Source organism: Rissa tridactyla, chromosome 1 (genome assembly GCF_028500815.1).
Source record: "Rissa tridactyla isolate bRisTri1 chromosome 1, bRisTri1.patW.cur.20221130, whole genome shotgun sequence".
In the NCBI taxonomy this organism is placed as follows: domain Eukaryota; kingdom Metazoa; phylum Chordata; class Aves; order Charadriiformes; family Laridae; genus Rissa; species Rissa tridactyla.
This window is the reverse complement of record NC_071466.1, coordinates 37,860,384-37,875,216: the sequence shown is the minus strand read 5'-3', so window position 1 is coordinate 37,875,216 and position 14,833 is coordinate 37,860,384.

The following is a 14,833-nucleotide window of genomic DNA, read 5'->3' as shown; positions in this document are numbered from 1 at the left end:
TAAGTGACCTAAATAGTGGAAACTCCTGTGCTTTTCTGGACTCAGTTCCTTAAAAAGCAAAATTTTGCAGTTAAAAAACATTACTTTGGATTATATCTTCCAAGGATTCTTTGTTTCCAAGAAAATATTATTGGCTAGATTAATTTGAATTGGAGCAAGTGTTTTATGTTGTATTGCAGCTAAGTGACCATGAATGCCATAAGAAAGCCCTATTGTCTCATGTGGGATTTCTGTCTTGTAAATCATACACTGGCTAAAATGACGTCGCGGGAAAGTACCTACTTCTGACTTTACCAATGAAAGCTGGGCAGAAAGGATCAAGGAAGAGTTTAGGAGCTGGAGAAAAAAGAAATAGGACCAGAAGAAGATAGAAAAGAGTAGAAGCAACTGGTACCGTTGGATTGATGAAAACACTGGATAGCTGTTATTTTAAAATCAATAGTATGTTCAGTCATGTGGTAAGTAGAATTCCATGTGGTTGAATGAGTTATTGATGTGGGAGTTTATTTATTTTGCTGCATGCAAGGTATCACAAGCCAAACTTCAGCAGAGTGATTAATGTGGCTGAAAAAAAAAACTTGTAGCATCAGCTGGGAGTTATGTTTCAGGATGTCGTCTCTGCCCACCTATGATGGCAAAAATGAAATGGTGTTAGCAAGAAGCGGATTTAAATACATTGGCTTTTGAGGGCTAACCACTAACAGCTAGGGGTGAAAGGGAAGTTCTGTAAAGGGAACTTCTACAATGGGGACTTTGACTCAACCCTTTGATGCTGTATTTTTTAACAGAATGGCATTTTACATCATGCTTCCAGAAGCATGTTGCCTGTGTTTGCAACAAGCTGCTGGAATAGGAGGAGCTTATGATGTATTTGCCAAGAGGAATTCAAAGAGTTGGTTTACCCCCAACCATACTGCCTGTAGAGAACAGATTCTCAGTGCTGCACCCTGATTTACTTGGGAGACATAACTAAGTTTTCTCTAAAGGAGATCCCAAAAAGGATGCAAGATGTGTTGTGTGGGTACTCAGAGGATAGGGCCTATGTATGAGTTGGAGAATGATGTTATTTCACAGTAATACATATCCAAAGAGCATTCTGCGCCTCGACTGTTGGACCTCACTAGAGAATTATGGGCGATTTGCAGTGGTTTTTTTCTCTTTTTTTTTTTTTATTTTCCAATAAGAAATAGAAATGAAACTCCAGAATGTTTGGTTTTTTTTTAAATTGTAGTTATGGCATTCACACACAATGTAGAAGGCAAAGACTGAAGTCCCAGATCTGCAGTAGATAGAGCAGAAATTTGAATTAAAGTGTCATGTTTCCCTTACTATGTGTTCATTGCCCTGTTCACAGTTTGCTTTTCTAAGACTGATCAATATTTTCTCTATTTTGAGGAGAAGTTTTTGTTCTGCTTGTAAAATGGGGTTCCTAACACATTTTTCAATAAAAGTAGTATGTTCCTGTGGAAGAAAAACTTACTTTGGGAAAATCAGCATTTTTCGGACAAAAACTTTCCCAACTCACTCTTTGAGACACACACATGGCTTATTCCTACAAAACTGAAATAAAAAAATAAAAAAAAATAATTAAAGTCAATCTGATTTGGATCCATTTTTTTAGTGAAATAGTTGTTCTTCCCCTTTACTGAATGTATGAGGAACTAGGTCTTCAAAAGCAGAAGCTTAAAAGAACAATTTGACTTCTGTACCAGTTTCACATTTTATAGTCTATAAATAATTCTTTGTCTGTCTATTGAACCACTATAAACAGACTCACTAGGGAAAAAAAAACACAAACAACAGTATAAATTAATGCCATCCAACAACTGAGAAATACATGATATCGCATCAACTCCTCTTCTATCATCAGAAAAAAATAACACATAACAGGCAAGCGTGACACCTGTTTCAGAACTTCATGGTTGTCATTTGCAGCGTATTCTAAACTTTATGACAAGTTTGGGCTACTGCCTAAACAGAAGTTGGAAAGAAATGTGGTGGAAACAGGTATTGTGAGCCAATATGACCGATTTTAAATTTCAGTATATTTTCCATGTGTGCTAGTGGGAACAAAATTTGTAATTCCTACTCAAAAGTACATCCAATTCAGGCTACCCATTTTTAGCCTAATTAGTCAATCACTGGATGATTAATTCATCAAAGACTCATAATTCCGAGATAATTATAAACTTTTTTGTCTCTTTCCTTGTCATTTACACCATTGAAGGGCAGATCTTTAAGGAGCATACAGTTATAACCTTCATAAACTTGAATACATTTCATGAGGAAGGATAATGAAATCAGTTTTTGGCAATTACTCTGAAACATGTTTCAGATTTCTATTTCTCATTTTCTGATTTTGAGGACTTCTGTAGCTCCTTATTCTTTCACAACTTGTGATAGAATTTGGTAGACATACTTATAATGATGGAAAAACAAATCCTTTATTATTGTTTTAGACACTATTATTAAATAATTAGTATAGTGATTTGTTTCCTCTTCTTAACTACAATTACCAAATATTTTTGTTTAGAATACACTATACATTACTATATGTAAACCTTTATTCTAAATTATGTTCATTAGATTATAATTCTTACCTTTCTTTATTTTGAATTTTGACTTTCTATATGTTTCCAATGGAAAAAATCCATCAGAATTTCAAAGCTGTTGTGAGCACTTAACAGCCAAAAGATAAAATCAGTGCAGTCGGTTAGGGCGGTGACTATAAAGTGGATTTCTTTGGTTTCCGATTACAAATTGTTCCTCAAGCTTATGGGTGCAGTTTACTAGTCAAAAGTACATGTAAGAGTAATCGTACTTGAGAAGGAGACTTTATATCAAAACCTTATATTCTAAAAATATCAAGTTTTTGCTCTGATTTTTTTTTTCTTTACGTGTTATAGAAGAAGATATGCTAATGATAGCAAAATATTTTTACAGTGATTGCACTAACAGCTAGGTGAAACTGTGTGATTATAGTGGTCCCTTCTTGATTTAAAATCCATAAATCTATTTTCCATATCATCTAGTTTCTAACACATTTATCTCAAAGACCAGGTAGATACTAATTCAAGGACTTTCTATATTATTTTTTTTTGCTAACAATTTACCTTCTTAGCACTTTCAAATTAGGCAACAAGATGCTTCACAGAAATACATAATTCCCAATAATGCTATCTGTTTTTTAAATCCTTTTAATCTTCTTGGTACTAGCAGATCTCATTAGCAGAGTTTTCAAAAATACATGGCCAAATGCAGGAATAATTTTCACTTGCTCAACTCTGAGTCTCCTTAAGTGCTGCTAAGGACTGCTAGTCAAAAGAATTGCTGTCTTCTTGCTTTAATTTTATTTATTAATCTGCCACTGACTTTCTTCTTCCCACCACGGAAAGCATTTTGCAGAAGTATAACCTGTGTTATCCCCACCACTGACACACCATACACTATGGAGTATCACTGTTTGGACATGGAATCCCAAAGCAGTAATGCTGTACTTCATATCCTTCTTAGAGCACATACAATATCCTCCAAAATTTAAACAATTCCTCATAAAACTTCCTCCTGTCACTCAGCAACACTTTTATTAAACACTATCTTATTAATATAGAAGTTGAACCCTAAATAAAAACATCACAGGAAGCCTAATGAATAGATGACAGAATCACAGAACCGTTGAGGTTGGAATAGACCTCTGGAGGTCATCTGGTCCAGCCCTCTGCTCAAATAGGGCTGCCTAGACCCAGTTGCCCAGGATCTTGTCCAGATGGCTTTTGAATATCTCCAAGGATGGAGAATTCACAACCTCCCTGGGAAACCTGTGCCAGTGCTCAGTCACCCTCACAGTGGAGAAAAGTGTTTCATGATATTCAGGAAGAACCTCCAGTGTTTCAGTTTGTGCACTTTGTTTCTTGTCCTGTCACTGGGCACCACTGAGAAGACCCTGGCTCTATCTTCTTTAGGCTCTCCCTTCGGGTATTTATCTACGCTGATAAAATCCCCCTGATCCTTTTCTACTCTAGGTCGAATGGTCCCAGCTCTTTCGACCTTTCCCCATTAAAGAGATGCTCCAGACCCTTCATCCTCTCTAAGGCCCTTTTTTTGGACTGCTTCCATTACGTCCATGTCTCTCCTGTGCTGGTGGGCCTAGAACTGGACACAGTACTCCAAGTGTGACCTCACCAGTGCTGAGTAGAGGTGAAAAATCCCCTCCTCTCACCTGCTGGCAACTGTCCTCCTAATGCAGCCCAGGATACCATTAGCCTTCTTTGCATCAAGGGCACATTGCTGGTTTATGTTCAACTTGGTTTCCACCAGGACCCCCAAGGCCTTTTCTGCCAAGCTGCTTTCCAACTGGGTGGAAGACAGAAGCAATCTCCTCTTTTTCACTAACTTTGGGCTTCACAGGAAAAAAAAGAAGATATAAAAATTAGTGAGTGTGATAAGGAAAAAAATAATCTTGTAATTACAGTAGTAGTACTTCAAAGTATTCATGTGTTTAGAGTCATATTTTCAGATCAAGCAGAATTATCCATAGAAATTCAAGAAGTAGCTGCCAATGTAGCAGAAGTGAGAGAAAAAAAAAAAGAGCGCATTCTAAGTTATCATGCTTTGCTATTGATGCGAACTTGTTTACATGCCGCAGCGTAGCACTCTGAAATAATCAACAGAAAAAGAAAATAATCTGACATTGGGAAATCCTAAAACATTTCAGGTTAGGAATGGTTGGGAAACTTTGTACCTGTTCAGTCCTCTACAGTTCTTTCTTACCGTTGATATGTTGTGCAGACTTCCTGCCAAAGGACAATCTTTAAACTTGGTTTCTATCTCCTATTAACTTGGGCTAGCATGGACAAAACATCCAGCTGACCTGGAGTCACTGGCAGCTGTAACATCCACTGTGTCAGCTGGCTATAAACACAATTTAAAGCTTGGGGATCAGAGAAAAATAAAGGGACTTCAATTGCAGGTAAACAGAATAAACTATGTAAACTGGAGTTAATAGGAAAATAAGTACTTTCTATACAGGCTTTCTGAAGAAATACATAATCCTAAAATTCTTTTGTTGTCAATGATTACTGAAATTCGCTGGAGATATTTCTTTTTCTTTTATTTTGTTGCATTAAAACAATCAGAATAACTGAAATTGAAAGCAACCATACAAAGAACTGGACAAACAAAATATTATGAAACTTAAGTTTTAAGTATGTAAGATAAGTTACAGATGATTCTGCTTTTTAAGCTTCTCCATATCCCTAAGTTTGGAAAACTGAGCAAGAAAATATTTTCTTGGTCAGAAACTCAAAGTTATCTCAAGGTATGTCCATATTACCTTTTCACTTTAATATTAATCCCAGGTCCTCATTAGAACATTTTCAAATGCTACTTAAATTTTCTGTAACTCAAAATCCTAATCTTGTAATTTATATCCTCGCCAGAGCTTCCAGGAAACATCCATTTCTCTCAGCAACATCTGGGTTTTCTAATGACAACTTTCACAGAAAGCCTTTCTGCTGAGGATATATGGCCCTACATTTTCTTTCTGCTTCCAAAAAAGACAAGGATCCATTCATACTCCATGTGCAAGCACAGGGCACTGGATCTCCAGGATCAAATCTATGTCATGTTTATGTTAGTGGTTCTGTGAGAGAGAAGCAATGGGATGTCATTATTCTTAATACATCAGCTTATTTTATGTGCAGCTGGCATGCAAAGACATGGATCTAGACTTTTATAATGTAAGATGATCACTGTAGAACCTTTCCTAGTTAGTGAATGTAAACAGAGATTTCTTTGGTGTGGCTCATTTTGTCACTGGAATGATTTCTAAAGTTAGAAGACAGACATTTGATGTTCAATACCTTCTGAGGTAGACTCTGTGTTGGTGGAGATATCTATTATTGTGGACTACCTGGCAAATTCTGTCATGCAAGATATCTCCTCAAGAAAAAAAAACATGAAATTGGTGAAACTTGCTCTGTAATAGGAATATCTCACCTTGTAGGTGCCCTGCTTTTTTGTATCATGCTTCCACATAATGACTTTAAGGAAAATCTTAGAATAGTAAAGACTGATCATCCACAGATTATGAAATATTTTCCCTCAGGTATTATCAGGTATTTCATAGCATGTCATATAAATTCTCCCCTGAAACAATCTTAAGAATTATGCACATGCACACATACAAATATGTATATATATGTCTGTGTTCATGTATGTGGCTATATATGTATATGTGTGTGCATGTATGTGTATGCACATACGTACTCAAAGCATAAAACCTACATACATCTAAAATACGTAAATTCATACTCAAAGCATAATATCTTAATTTTAAGCAACTGAAGTGAGCAAATAAATAAAAAAAATCAATGTCATAAAACCATTTTGTTTTTAATTGAATAATGTCAGCTAAATATTATCCCATAGCTATCATTCATGTTTACAGCAGAATTCTTTTTTTAATGTGTCTTATCTGATTGCTTATGTTTGCCTTTATTGCACGTATCTCTTTGATCTCTAACCAGCTATAATTATGATGTTTTCAACATGTTTTATGTTTTTATAACTGCTGTGCTCGATCAGATTTGGTACTTATACTGTCAACTTCAGGCCTTTTATGTTCTTTCATCTTTCTTGTGGGTGCCCTTTTTGTTATACTTGTTTATGGAATCTAATATTTTCATTTAAGTGCATATTTCAAAGGAAATGGACCAAAAGATGTCAAACATGCACTCACTTTATAATTTATCTATATTAAGCTTTTTTTGCTGCAGAAGTGCACAGTAAGCACCTAATTGATATGGACAGACTTTTTTTTGCTGTAGTAGATGGACATGCAGTAATCATACAGAGGAGGCTTTGCACCTACAGACTTTATAGCTAAATTTAGTTTTCCTTTTGCTGATTTTGTTTTGTTTTCTTTTTATCTTATTTGGTTGGTTGTATTTGGTTTCTGGTTATCTTTACAATGCTCAAGTGGCAGGCATCTTTATAATTTACAGCCTGAGATGTTCCTTGGATTGGTGCTGAAAGGATGATTGCCTTTTACCGTCTGTCTGTCCATCTTCCTTCTCCTTTCCCTGTCTGTCAATACGGAAAATCTCAGTAGTGTAAGAGAACACTGAATGAAATGTAGTTAACGTGGTTTTAATAAAACTTGCGTAAAATACTTTTCCCCCTAAAATCACATGCAATAACCTAGACACCTAGGTGTTGAGTGCCTAATTAGTGTTTGAAAAAATATTCATGAACATAAGCAAGAAATTGTGTACTATTTAGTATGCAAACCCAACTTGTTATTTTCCAGTAAAAGAAAGCTATTATTACAAATGACTAAATCTGATTTCAGTCTAAACTGTCAGGAAGAAATGCATTTCACTCACAAAATGTTAAGATCACAGAGTCATTCATGCCAAAATTGATATATGGGGTCAATGACTGCTATAATGACATCTGAGCCATTTGAGGCATTCCATTGCATTTAAAGTAACAGCACAGGTGTTATAAGAGGAAGAATGTGATAACTGATGCAGAAAACAGTAACTGTAATTATACACAGAACTTACATATGATTGCAAGTAGTGTTGAATGAACACTTCAGTGAGATGGGTTAAGAGAACAAATCTCAGAGGAAAAGAGAACAGTATAAATACAGGGTTGATTCAGTAGGCCCTCCTGCAATCCCCTGCTGAATCCCAAATGAACAAGTTTCACTTTTCCTAGTAATTAAAAGAGGAATCCATGTAGCATTCTTTTTGTAGTACTTTTGTCTCATAGGACCCTGTAGTATTGGAAGCAAAGTGCAGAGGCAACAAGGAATGCCCTGAATTCTTTATATATAAATTCACCAGTTCCTGTAAACACACACACTAATTTGAGCATTCTGTTCTACACAGCAACAGAAATGAAGAAAATTCAATACTAGTTCCTATTTTATAAGCAAAACTCAGGAAGCTCTTTCCTTTACTCAAAAGAGAATATAAAACAATCATTAGTAATGATAATAGACAATGAAAGATATAAAAGAGACTGAGACATCAGGGTGGATTACCACAGTCCTGTACCTGGAGTAAAGTACACAGATGTTAACATCTCTACTTTAATTTGCTCTTTTGTATGCCATTTTGGAACTTGATAGAATTCTGATGCACAAATTTAGTTTTAAAGTAATTTATTTTTAAGACAATTTTGTCTGATGGTATTTTTATTCTAGCTCTTTAATCTTCTACACAAAACTGGAAGATCCCCCTCAACATTCATTCAGCAGAATCTGAACATCTTGTTTTTTTAACCATTTTCTGCCCATACCTAATAAAAGAATTTTCTTGATATACTCTTCCATTTTGTACTCTGTCCAATCTTCCAGACTGGTTGGTTGGTTGGTTGGTTGGTTGGTTGGTTGGTTTGTTTTGAACCAGGAGGTCTTCCCCTTATAAGGTCTAGTATTTTTTGTAGCATTCTGGCCTTTTCTACACTTTTTCTTAAGAGTTTGTTCTACTTCTCATCACTCTCTTTTTGCAACATTTGATTCAGCGTTTGCTATAAAGGAACCACCATGAATGTCCACAAAGGCTTTATCAGTTCTCTCTCCTTAGGGGGACAAGGCTCTTTTATTTAGCATCTAAACCTTTTCTTCAATATTTGAATAGCATTTTAGGATCCTCACATGACAGTCACTAAAGAAATGTGATGTTCTAAACTAGGAACACACCCTGCAAGCAGACGTATTATCATTTTACAAATATGGAAACCATGGCACAGAGGCCTGTTTAGTGACTCACACTGTGAGTTATTCAAATGCTTAATAGAATTTGTGTATTCCTTCTCCCCACTGCTTTGCTGTAAGCATCAGACTTTTCCTTACAAGCTGTTTAATTCTGAAATGGCCTATAAAGAGCCAAAAATATGAACAGATAAATCAGAAAATGGTAAAGAAGGGAGGCATCGGGGTAATCAGACTTCAACCATCTCTATTCATTTTTGGCATCATTCTATCTGTGTTGTCTCTTACATCATGTAAAACATGTTTTATTATGCAGAATTAACATTGGGAAATGTCTTAATAGCCAATCAGATTGAATTCAGCGATCAGCTCTTAATTTAAGGAGTATGTCATTCTACAGCTCTGAAAATCTAGTTTAGTCCATTTTACTACTTTTATCATAGCAATTACATCAACATAAACAACAATTAGGTGACTCAACACACAGTAGGCAAATTACTAACTTCCGTTAAAGTAGGTTTATGGCCCTCTTGAGCAAGACTTCTCAGTAGCAAACTGTACAGAGACCAAATTTCGAGCTTTCATTCTGCTAAAATTTCATTGTATACTCTCTTTGGTATTTCTATCTGTACTACAAACATAAATCAAAATAATTTTGTGATATGGGTTTACAATGTGGTGTCTGATGTGGTTATTACTTTGAGGCCTGATTCCTTTCAACTGTTCTTTTTTATTAAGATTGCAATGTAAACTGACAGTTTACCCTGAGGATTTATTTTTTTTCTTTCTTTTCAGGAATTGCTACTAGAGCTTATGGGTTGCGGTTTGTGCTTTGTTTTCCGGTGAACAAACAGTAAACTGACTAGATCTGAATTTCCATACATTATACTTCGAAACATAAAGAGATCCCCCACGTACCAGACCAGAATTTTTCCATATGTTCTCTCAGAGCCATTCATTCAGCACCACTGTGTTATCTCATCCTAGGGCTTTAATGCAGTAAGGGCGAATTTCAGTAATATATTTCCTCTAGCAGAACTACTATCTCAGAGTCCCAGTTTTGTCTCCTCCTGGCTGGTCACTTACACTCGAATATGGCAGTTTTCTGATGCCTTAGTTGTGTTGACAGGACTGTTAGCAAAGTCATGCTGTAAATAAGCTCACTGAAATTATTTGGGTTAAAACGTTAACAAAAAAAAAAAAAAGAAACCTCAGAAAGATTCTATTTTAAAACTCTGATCATCTGGGGATTTCATAGCAAAAGTCTACTAAGAATTTCAGCATAACAAAGGGCACTGAGCTGCTTTGGGGAGGAGGGAAGAAGGCTTGGAAATGGAAGGGTAGGAAAAAACTTGTTAAACATTTTTCAACTAAGAAACAACCAAGTATCTGCTTGTGGCGAGGGAGGAGGAAGGCTGTAGGACAGCTTGGCAGGCATTGAAAAATATCATCCCTTGTCATACGTATTTTTAGTGAAATGGATAATGTAATTTCCATTTGTTATGCTTAGAAACACGACTCAAAAAAACAGTAGCACAAGACTTGCCAAGAGAGCCGCACCACATTCATAGAAAGATCATTTATCTGTTTCAGAATTAGTCCACGGTTTCATTCTAATTTGATGAAGAGTAAATTTTGATCAAGAAAAGTTCTTTTAGTTTTTCCATTAGCTTTCAAGGAGGTCAACAGCATAGTCGAGAACAGGAATCACTTATCAGTAGGGTGCTATTCATCCCTCTGTGGTCAACCCACAGGAAACACGAGGTCTGGAACCTTAAAAGTACTCCAGCATCTCCCTACATCTTGTAGGCATCTTAATTCATAGCTGACATTTTTCAAAACTGATCAGTGCATCCCAGCACTGGAGTTATTCAGCTTTCTTTGCAATGGATCAATTGAATAGCTTTTATCTACTAAAGCTATTACAGAGACCACAGGCATCTCAAGATCCTACTCTGAATCATGGTGTATGACAGATTTTCAAATGAGATGATGGGTGGCCTTCATTGTCATCATGACTACGTCCTTGCAGCTGTGTTCATTGTGATTGTTTCTCTAAAAGAAGACCATGAGTTAAGCTGGAGTTGGAGCACTGGATTCCTGATCGTCCATGCTGTTCTGATGTTTGCTCACTTAGTTTTTTTGGATTACTCCATTTAGCCCTCTCAAAGACAAATATACTGTAGAAGGACAAGAACAAAGTAGTATAAACATGAGCCAAGCTATGCTGCTCATTTTTTATTGTTTTCGGTTTGTTTTTTTTCATTTGGTTTGGTTGGTTTTGTGGTTTTGGTTTTTTTTTTTTTAAAAAAAGCTCAATATGACTTCAAAAGCATAGAATCATATAATCTTAGAATGTGTGCAGCCCAGAAAGCCATCCATATCCTGACCTGCATCAAAAGAAGCGTGGCCAGCAGGTTGAAGGAGGTGATTCTTCCCCTCTGCTCTGGTGAGACCCCACCTGGAGTACTGTGTCCAGCTCTGGGGCCCTCAACGTAAGAAAGACACGGACCTGTTGGAGCAGGTCCAGAGGAGGGCCACAAAGATGGTAAGAGGGTTGGAGCATCACTCCTATGAAGACAGGCTGAGACAGCTGGGGTTGTTCAGCCTGGAGAAGAGAACGTTCTGGAGAGACTTTATTGCAGCCTTCCAGTACCTAAAGGGGGACCACAGGAAAGATGGGGAGGGACTTTTTATCAAATATTGTAGAATGGTTTTAAACTGAAAAAGAGGAGACTTAATTTAGATATTAGGAAGAAATTCTTTACTGTGAGGGTGGTGAGACGCTGGAAGAGGTTGCCCAGAGAACTTGTGGATTCCCCATCCCTGGAAGTGTTCAAGGTCAGGTTGGATGGGGCTTTGAGCAACCTGGTCCTGTGGGAGGAATCCCTGCCCATGGCAGGGGGGTTGGAACTAGATGACCTTTAAGGTCCCTTCCAACCCAAACCATTCTATGAAATGTATCAGCATACATAGAGCCTGTCAGACTTATGTTTTTTACCAGTCCTTGCATCAGGATAGACTGCTGTTCAGCTACTAGACCATGACTTTCTGTAGTGAACAATTTAGTTTATATGCCTAGCTGCAGAAAAGGATTCCCAGCTGAGACTTGTAAGAAAGAAAGTTGTATAGTCTTGGGTCTGAATAAGGAACACTAGCAGGAACACCTGCTCTGGTCCTGGCTAGCTTAACTGGCTTCCTGCTCAGCTGACAATCTTCTGAAAATATATTTCTGAGCACTTCATGAAAAGCCTATGTGCTTAAATTGGAACAGAAGATTCTCTGGAAACAGACTGCTTAGGGAGAGTGCAGCCAAACACTAAGACAAAAAAAGCCAAAAATTCCCTTACTACAAATCTGAGTAAGCTGTAACTTCTCTCCTGCAGACTCCAGAACTAGAAATCTCCTTTGCATGACATCAGACTTCCAGGGATCCTTAACATTTTCTCATTTCTGGTTTTGTGTGTAGTTGGGTTTTTTTGTTTTGGTTTTGGTTTTTTTTACAAAAATTTCAGTCATTGCAATTAATGAGACAAGCACAACTGTCACGCTGTCCTAACCAAAAACTTGTTTCTCAAACACAACAAAAGATATTAATGTCACCTAATTTAAGAATCAAATTAAAATCTACTTATTAGAAGGGTAGCTTTGTTAATGTCTCTCTGTAGTCCACAGACAAGGAAAAAACCTTCTCCAATAACAATTTGTGAGTTAGGCTTCCGTAATGAAAGTCATCCTAGCCGTTCTCTCCAGGAATCATGTATGAAATATAAGGGCACTTACTTCTTAGGCATGATTTGAGGGAGATATTTGAAGACAGTCAGAATTAGTGTCCCTCCTATTCCAATGACTACAGTTCCAGACCTTCAAAAAAACGCATCAAGACACAGTAAAGCATGAATTTTCTGCTACTTTAATACCCTTACTTCATAATAGTTTGTGTGGCCTTGGAATTAATGAATAGGAAAAAAAAACCAAAACACCCAAACTAAATAAAAACAAACACTTAAACCCCCCTGGATCTATCAAAGAAATAGAAAATTAAAAATATATGAAGAAATATGAGAAAAAATGTACAACCATCTGCGCAGTTCTGGGCAACTGGCTCTAAGTGGCCCTGCTTGAGCAGGGGTGTTGGACAAGATGGTCTCCAGAGGTCCCTTCCACCCCAACCATTCTATAACAGCAATTAAAAAATAAATTGGTTTGAGAGACAAATTGCACATTCCAAGGACATGGAGTCAAATTAACTTTCATACTTTGTAAAAATGTCATGAAATGCAAATTAATCAGCAGAGTGGCTTTCTACTGACTTAGAGGTCTCCTCCCCACCTCACCCCTACCTACTGTTAATATAAAATCTATAGAAAAAGATTTATGTAGAGATGATATCAAATCTGGAACTTAAAGCAAAACTATCTGTTTCATTTGAATTTATGTTGTGAAAAATCTCTTAGCTACAGGATGAAATTTCTATTCAAAACCAGAGAGAAACATATCCCTCACCACTTTGCCAGTTCAGAATATCTATTAATCTAGTGGTCACTTACATACACCTGAGATAAAAGAAACTTAGATTCAAGTCCCAGCTCTAATTAATGGTTAATTCAATCAAACGAAACACCTGCAAAAGACAAAATTAAGAGACATCATACACATAGTCTTGCATCAGTATAATTTCTTAAACTCCAAGAAAAGTGCTTCCTTATTTTACTAATGCATGATGAAAAGTAGCCCTGCTCTCCTTACTATGGATATTATCTTTCATCTTCTTAAGAAGGGTGTGATCATACAATAACTACCTGCATAGCATAACAACATTACCACAGAATGTATAAATAAATAAATAAATAAATACATTATTTTAGGTGAGAACACAACACTTTTTTTAAACATGTTTAAACATTGGATTGTCAAAAATAAGGGCCAAAGTACTTGTAATCTCTCAACTGGTGTTTGCATTTCTGTCTCTGATAGTGAATATTATTCTGCTTAGGCCATGTTCCCGTGCCCATGGCCTGACCATGGACATCGTTTTTGTACATTGTTGACAAGTTCACTAACTACTGGGTGCCTGGTGTGCTTAAGGGATGTTTTTCTTTGTATTTCTCACTCACTTTGTACATGAATTTTTCAGAAAACATTTGTTTAATTTTACTATAGAAAAATAAAGTCTTAAAAATATTCATAAGGTTGGAAAACTTTTTTGCCCACTTCTGACTATGTGGCATCAGTCTGTTTTACAAGTTACCTGTAATAATTAATACTTAATTTATTAAAATGTACTTTAAAAGCAATTTTCTATTCAACACCTTGGGTAATTACAGTGGGAAATGATTGATAACATCAGTTGATATTAAATATTGTACTGCTAATCACCATGCAATCTTGCATGCAGTTATTCATTAGTTACTTCTTTAATTTGAATAGCTGACAATTTACATGGAATGCTTCAGTTATATGAATTATCATATTTTTATTCCCAAGAGAAGGTCTGCACTTCATTAGAACAGCATCATTCACATTGCTTTTCTTTTATTTTTCAAGAGCAAAGTACTTTGATTTGAAACTTCTGTAGCTGTACTCAGGCAAAATATTAGCTTCTTCATTGTCAAATAACGCAGTGCAATACTTGTAGAGTACAAAGGCACTTCTGGAATAAACAAAGTCACACCGTTCTGACACAAGTAAACAGCTGATTGTGGTCTCCAAGAGAACTTTGTGCTTATGTGTCACATTCTGGGAAATGATGCCGTGCCCCCAGATATATTCGTAGTATTAGCTGACTGCTAGAGAGGCTGTAGATGTCATTTACTTTGTAAACTGCTTCACTTTATCACCCAGGGCAGATCATAATGTTTTAATACTTAGACTTATATATGACTCAGACATTTAAATCTGTTGAGTCTTCCAAAAAGAGCATAAATACAAAATATACTAAATCAGTTTCATTAATGGGAATTAAACTTGTTTTGAAAGTAACTTGTAGTAATTTGGTGGAGACAATATATTCCCTGTGAAATATAGAACCATCTGTTGTATGGAATCTCATTATGTGGTAATGCAGTGATACACTCACTGTATAAAAACCGTGTTTAAAAATCTTGT